Below are 7,971 nucleotides of genomic sequence, written 5' to 3'. Positions count from 1 at the left end.
GAAGGGCGTTTTAACGGCGAGAGCTCTAGATGCTGAGAAGCTAAAATAACAAAAGGAATTATTTGGAAAAGAAGGTGAGAACCTTCTTATCACGAGGTATCATTGCAAGACTGGCACATCCCTTAAATTGAAGGATAACTACCAGGACAAGCATTCAGGGATAATAAGATAGCATTAGAATGAATATAGTCAGAATAAATTAGCTACAAATGTGAATGGCTTCTGAATTAATTCCAGTTCAGCTGTGCCTTCAAAAAGGTATTAGATAAAACTGTGACCGTGAAATGGGGCTTCAGAGTAGCTTCTAAGAGGCAGGTAAAGTTTGGTTTCTCAGGTATTCTCAGTTAGAGAAAAATGAATCAAGTTTATGACATATATACACCTTTATGTATGAATGTTATGTATGTCAACAAAGAGTCAAAAATCTGTAAAATACTTAAAGATATATCGATGGCCTATGACAAAGCCCTCAGGAGACCCTGGGAACATGTGTCCAAGGTGGTGGAGGAACAACCTAGTTTTACACATTTTATGGAGACACGAGACATCAATCAAATACGTGTAATATATACAGTGGTTTGGTCCAGAAAGGAAGGACAACTCAAAGTGGTGGTAGTTGGGGGGACCGGTGGGCTCCCAGGTTATAGGTATATTTTAAAATTTTCTGATTGGCAATTGGTTAAAAGAGTTGTTACCAATGGAAAGGAATGTCTGGGTTATAATAAGGGGTTGTGGAGACCAAAGTTTTATCATGCGGATGAAGCTTCCAGGTAGCAGGCTTCAAAGAGAATGATTGTAAATGTTTCTTATCAGACCTAAGGGCTGTATAGATGTTAAATGCTGGTTGGCTTTTCCTAAATTCCAAAAGGGAGTAGTGTATAATGAGGTGTGTCTGACCCTCCCTTCCTGTCATAGCCTGAACCAGCATTTTAGGTTAAATTTGGAGTGCCCTGGGTGAGAGGAGGCATCTGCTCAGATGGTTGGGGGACCTTAGAATTTTACTTTTTGTTTACATATGTCAATAAAAATAAAACCTGCAATGTATTTATTTGGGGTACCTATAGAAAGTCATCACTACACTTCTCAAAACAGCATTCCATTTTACATCCCACTCAATGCCTACTGCTCGTATTGCACTCCTGAATATTGTTTCCCCCTAAAACTGGGTTTTAGAGTATCCTTTGGGTAATGTACATTCATAGAATTATGGCAATAATTTTTGTGCAAGATCAGTGAAGAAAGAAAGATGGGTCGTAGAACGCTGTTAAACTTCATTGTTGTTACATGTTAAGGAGCCAGAGGATGATGGAAAAGCTACCCCCTAATGTAATAAATGTGAAAACAACAATATGTTATGCTTGCTTGCAGTGGGTGCCTGTAGAGCTGTTGAGAACTGATATTATCTCTTGCTAGAAGGGTGGGGATATTATGCCCATTATGTGTGGGCAGGATGTGGACAGCTATAGAAAAACACTCTGCAGCAGATAAGATCTAGAAATCCTTTTTTCATTGCTCCTCAAATCCTTTTACCCACCCCATGTGTCCCTGGAGATATCTAGTTTGGTGGATTTCTCCTTGTGAGTTACGACTAATTTCTTTCAACAGTTGTCTCTCCATTGTCCTGGTAATGTGAAACCGTATCTTGCTTCTTCACTGTTTTCTTTGTTCTTCTAGACTGTAATCACCTTTCCAATGGTGGTGTAAAGGCCAAATCAAAGCCAGATGATCCAGAGAAGAATTTTTTAATTCAAATGGATCTGTGAGTGAGTTTCATCAACTCATCCCAAGAACCCCTGAAATTCTATGCAAATATTCTGTGTATACACGCTTGTGCATTTTCTTGAAAGCAGTTCTCTAGTATTTATCATCACGTTTCAGATGTGTATACCTCACCCTGACCCATAGTTTTAAGGACGACAAGCACAGATTCTCTTTGGCAGAATTTAGGCAATGTATTACATTGCCTTTTTATACATATAAACATGCATACCTCCTACCTATAAAGCCAATACATTCTTCAAAGAGACAGAGTTTTTTGTGGTTCCAAATAAGAATCCCCATTTCCCTTACTGATCCTAGTCCTCTTTAGGGGCAAGTATACCCAACCCCTAGTTGTAATGAGTAGCTAAATTGGTAACTATCAATTTAGGGCTGTGCCTTATCCAGATAATTATCCTTCATCTAACTGTGAGACACTGTTTTGCACAGGGACAGGAGTATCCCATAGCTAATGACCACTGATCAGAAGTACCAGAGGCCTGCTCCAATTCTTAAAGGAGGCATCGAGTCTATGGAGTAATTCATACCCGGGAGCTTCCTTTCAGATCAGGTTGAAGCTCAGTTTTAGCTGAGACCACATGCTGGCTTAGCAGCAGCTTCTGCCTCCTCCACTTTCTTCATTTCCCTTTACCTGAGAGCACCTGAATGTCTATCTCAGGCTGTATTTTTGTGGAACACAATCTAAAACAATAGTCCACACTTGTAAGCCCTTCAGCTAGTTTATGGTGTGTTTGTCTGATAGAGTTAATGGTCTCATTGAGGTCATAATGTGAGATCATTAATTTCAAATTAGTTCTATAATTAAAGTAAATACTTTCATTATAATACTCAAATGTTTTCTTGGCCTGTTTAAAAATAGAAAGAACATTTTGGACTTATGTAAGATATTTTTTCATAAATGGTGAGTGACAGTTGCTATTATGACCGACCCTAAAGGAAAATAATGTATTTGACTTTTCTTATAAACCAGAAATGGAGTTATAATCTATCTACTTTTTGTCTATCACATTTACTACTTGACCTTCCCTCTTTCTGCCATTTTTCACTGATACAAGTATTTCAAACCATGTTCTTGGATGAAAGTTTAGCTTTCAAATTTGTAGGGCAATCTAATTTCTAGAAGTGCACTAAAATTTTGAAAACAGGCAAATTATCTTGTCAATGTCATGACTTGGTTTATTCCTTAGGTGTGAGCCAACATGTAGCGTATTTCCTGATCACCTGTTCATGTGGCATAGGTTCCTGACAATAATAAAATAGCTATCATTTCATGCCAGGCCCTAGGCATGCATTTTCTCGTTTAGGGATAAAAACATCCCTATATCATAGGTACAAGTATCTCCATTCTACAAATGAGGACCTTAGATACATTAATAAATTAGCATATGTGTATGTGATATTTGAAACAAAAATTATCACATCATCTAGTACGCAAGACAGTTATATTTAAAAGTGAGGAGGAGAATGGGATCAAAATAGAAGTTAGTTTCAAAGCTTCACAGAAAATGGTAAATCTTTGATATCAATAGCATTTGATAAGTTATATACACACATTGTAAAGCTGAGAGAAATCCCTGATAAAACACACAAAACCCAAAACCACTATATATAATTTGTGATAAAATCCTAAAAACAGTTCAAGTAAATCAAAGGAAGGCAAGAAAAGAGAAATAGAAACAACAAACATGTAATCCCAGCACTTTGGGAGACTGAGGCAGGTGGATTGTTTGAGCCCAGGAGTTCAAGACTAACCTGGACAACATGGGGAAACCCTCTTTCTACAAAAAAATACAAAAATTAGCCAGGCATGTTGGCATGCAACTGTAGTCCCAACTACTTAGGAGGCTGAGGTGGGAGGATCACTTCAGCCTGGGAGGCAGAAGTGGCAGGGAGCTGAGATCACGCCACTGCACTCCAGCCAAGGTGACAGGGTGAAACTCTGTCTCAAAACAAAAGCATGGATGCAGTGGATCATGTCTGTAGTTGCAGCAATTTGGGAGGCCGAGGTGGGCAGATTACTTGAGATCAGGAGTTCGAGACCAGCCTGACCAACATGGTGAAACCCCATCTCTACCAAAAAATACAAAAATTAGCCAGGCTTTGTGGCATGCACCTGCAATCCCAGCTTCTGGAGGAGGCTGAGTTGGGAGAATCGCTTGAACCTGCAAGGTGGAGGTTGCAGTGAGTGGAGAACCACTGCACTCCAGCCTGGGCAACAGAATGAGACCTTGTCAAAAAAAACCAAAAACCAAAAAACCAACAAACAGAAAAAATAGACAGAAAACAAATTATAAAAACAAAATAATAGACTTAAGCTTAGCATTAAGTGTAAGTGGTCTTAATATAATTATGAGGCAGAGATTGGTATATTAGATAAAAAACATGAACTAACTATATGATGTTTATAAGAAACTCTCTGAAACTTCAACATAAGTGGACTTAAAATAAAAGCATGGGAAAGTTATATCATGATGATAATTATTTTTAAGACACAAAGTGGCTATATTAATATCAGATAAGGTAGATTCTAGAACAAAGAAAGATTTCAAGTCAGTAGTTAAATCCTATCTCAGAAACTAGAAAAAGAAGAGCAAAACAAACCCAAGTAGGCATAAGGAAGGGAATAATGCAGATAAGAGCAGAACACAGAGAAATGGAAAACAAAACAAAACAAAACAAAAACGAAAAAAATCAATAAAACAAAAGGCTGTTTGTTTTTTAAAAAATTATAAAATTGGTAAACTTCAGCAACAGTGACAAAAGTAAAAAGAGAGAACACACAAATCACCAAAATTAAAAATAAAACAGAGGATGTCACTACAGATCCTGCAGCTAGCAACAGGATATTATGTAGTTCACACTCCAAGTCAACACTGTAGAATAAATAGACAAACTTGTCAAAAACCACAAACTACTAAAGCCTAATTAAGAAGAAATGGATAATGGGAACGGTACCATAATGATTCAAGACATCAAATTTGTAGTTTAAAAGCTTTTGAATAAAATCTCTTGGTCTAGATCGTTTCACTGGAGAACCAAATCAAACATTTAAAGAAGAATTAATGTACCAAGTGTATACAGTCTCTTCCAGAAAATTGAATATACCCCACCTGATTTTATGAAGCCAATATTACTTGAACATGAAAACAAGAAGGAAAAAAAAAAGATCAAATGAAAAAAAGAAAACTACAGACAAATGTCTCTCAATGAATTTAAACAAAAATCCTCAATTGAATTAATATTTCATTCTACAGGGCAATTCTACAGGGAAAGGTGGTGCATGCCTATATTCTCAACTTCTTGGGAGGCTGAGACAGGGGCATTGTTTGAGGCAAGGATTTCTAAGATATAGTGTGTCATGCCAGTCAGATGTCCACACTAAGTTTTTCGTCACTGTGGTGACCTCCTGTGAGCAGGAGACTGCCAGGTTGCTCAAAGAAGTGTAAACTATCCCAGCTCAGAAATGAAGCGGTCAAAACTCTCATGCTGATCCGTAGTGGGATCACACCTGTGAATAGTCACAATAGTCACGGCATTCCAGCCTGGACAACATAACGATACCCTGTGTCTTAAAAAAAAAAAGTAAAGAAAATCTAATCTAACAGGACATAAAAGACTTACAAATCATGACCAAGTATGATTTATTATTTGAAGTTCAATCACTGTATCCACCACATAACCACGCTAAATGTTTTAAAGTCACGTGATTATAACAACTGATGCAGAAGAAACATTTGAATACACTTGAAATCTTATTTACGTTAAAAACAGAAACTCTCAGTATATTAGGGAAAATGATCTTCTTCAACCTGATAAAGAACATCTATGAAACAAATGACGGCTAACAGGATATTACTGCTGACAGACTGAATGCTTTCCCCATAAGATCGGAACAAGTTACTACTCTTATGTAACATTGTACTGGAAGTTACAGTCCCAGCAAAATAAAATGAAGAAAAGAAATAAGTAACAAAGGAAGGCATTCAGATTGAATTGGACAGGAAGAAGTAAAATTTCCCCTATTTGCAAATGATATAACTAAGAAAATCCCAAGAGATATATACCAAAAAATTCCAGAACTTTATAAATGAATTCAGCAAGGTTACAAGATTCAAGATCAATATACAAAAACATTAATAACATTTCTATATGCTAATAAAGAACATGAACATGTGGAAATCAAAACAAAAACCACAATACTATGTACAATTACATAAACATTTATAGACTCTGTATGCTGAAAATTACAAAATATTGATGACAGAAATGAAATATGACCTCATAAATGAGAGACATACCATGTTCACTTATTTGAGGACTCAACAAAATAAAGATGTCAATTATCTCCAAATTATTTATAGGCTTAATACAATTCCCCAAAAAATCCTACCAGAGTCTTTTGTTGTTGTTGGCATGTAAAACTTATTTTAAAACTTATATGGAAAGATGCTGGTCAAATCATGGCTAAACTGTCTTGAAAATAAAAACATATTCTGGGAGACATCACTCTATCAAAAGTTAAATTCCACTGTGGAGGCCGGGTGTGGTGGCTCAAGCCTGTAATCTCAGCATTTTGGGAGAAGAAGGCAGGAAGATCACTTGAGTCCAAAGGTTTAGACAAGCCTGGGCAACACAGCAATACCCTGTCTCTAAAAAAACACAAAAATTAGCTTGTTGTGGTGGCATATGCCTGTAGTCCTAGCTACTTGAGAAGATGAGGTAGGAGGACCACTTGAGCCCAGGAGGTCAAAGCTGCAGTGAGCTGAGATAGTGCCTCTGCACTCCGGCCTGGATGACAGAGTTAGACCATCTCAATAAATAAATAAATATCACTATATAGGTGTAGTAATTAATACAATATGCTACTGGTAAAGAGATACATTGAGAAGTAAAAGGAGATTCCAGAAATATAACCACATAAGTATGACAAACTGACTTTTGACAGAGGAGGAAAGTAAATTCTTTGGAGAAAAGATAGTCTTTTTTTTCAATAAAATGTACTGTAGCAATTGAACATACATAAGCGTTAAAAAAAATCTCAATTTAAATCTCACACTTTATACAACAATCAAAAATAAACTTAAAGTGTGCCAAAAACTTAAATTTAAAACCAAAAACTATAAATCTTCTGGGAAAAAACCCAAGAGAAAATCTTTAGATTTAGGACTGGAATAGAGTTCTTAGAATTGACATAAAAATAATGACTTATAAAAGGAAAAATTAATAAGTTAGATCTTATCAAATTCAAAATTTCTCTTCTGTGAAAGACTATCTTTGAAAAACTAGAGATGAAGAGAACATATTTGCAAATTATGTATTCAACAAAGGGCTACTATCTAGAATATATAAGGAATGCCCAAAATCAGCCTCAAAAACAAACTCTCTTGAACAGACATTTCACCAAAGAGTATATACAGATGTCAAATAAGCACATGAAAAGATGTGGAACATCATTAGCCATTAGAGAAATGCAAACTGAAACCACAGTGAAGATATCACTACACACCTATCAGAATGAATAAAATGTTTAAAACAGTAATAATGCCAACAGATGGTTAGCATGTAGAGAGATTGGATCACTCAGATTGCTCTCCGGAATATAAAATGGTATGGCTACTCTGACAAAACTAAACATGCACTTACTATACAATCCAGCAATTGCATTCTTGGTCACTTATCTCAGAGAAATTAAAACTCATGTTGACACAAAGACCTGTATATAAATATTCATAGTAGTTTTATTCATAACAGCCCAAAATGAAAACAGCACACATATTTTTCAACTAATGAATGGCTGGGAAAATCTATGCTGCATACATAGCAGGGAATACTGCCCAAGAATAAAAATATCAAACTACTGATATACACAATGATTTGGATGGATGACCAGTGAATTATATTGAATAAAAAAACTAATCTCAAAATGTTACATACTGTATGATTCCATTGATATAACATTCTTGAAATTACAAAATTATAGAAGTGAAGAACACATTCCTGAAAACCAGGCCTTAGAGATAGGAGGGTTTGATGAGAGGGAGGTGGATTTGACTCTCAATGGTTAATAAGAGAGATTCTTCTGGTGATGGGATTCTTTTCTGTCTGTATTGCATCAATGTCAATATCTTGGTTGCAATAGTATATAGTTTTACAAGATGAGGAAAAGTGAGTAGTGTATAAGAGATCCCTTTC

The sequence above is a fragment of the Mandrillus leucophaeus genome, unplaced genomic scaffold, assembly GCF_000951045.1.
Source record: "Mandrillus leucophaeus isolate KB7577 unplaced genomic scaffold, Mleu.le_1.0 Scaffold116, whole genome shotgun sequence".
Classification (NCBI taxonomy): Eukaryota; Metazoa; Chordata; class Mammalia; order Primates; family Cercopithecidae; genus Mandrillus; species Mandrillus leucophaeus.
This window is presented reverse-complemented; position numbering follows the sequence as displayed.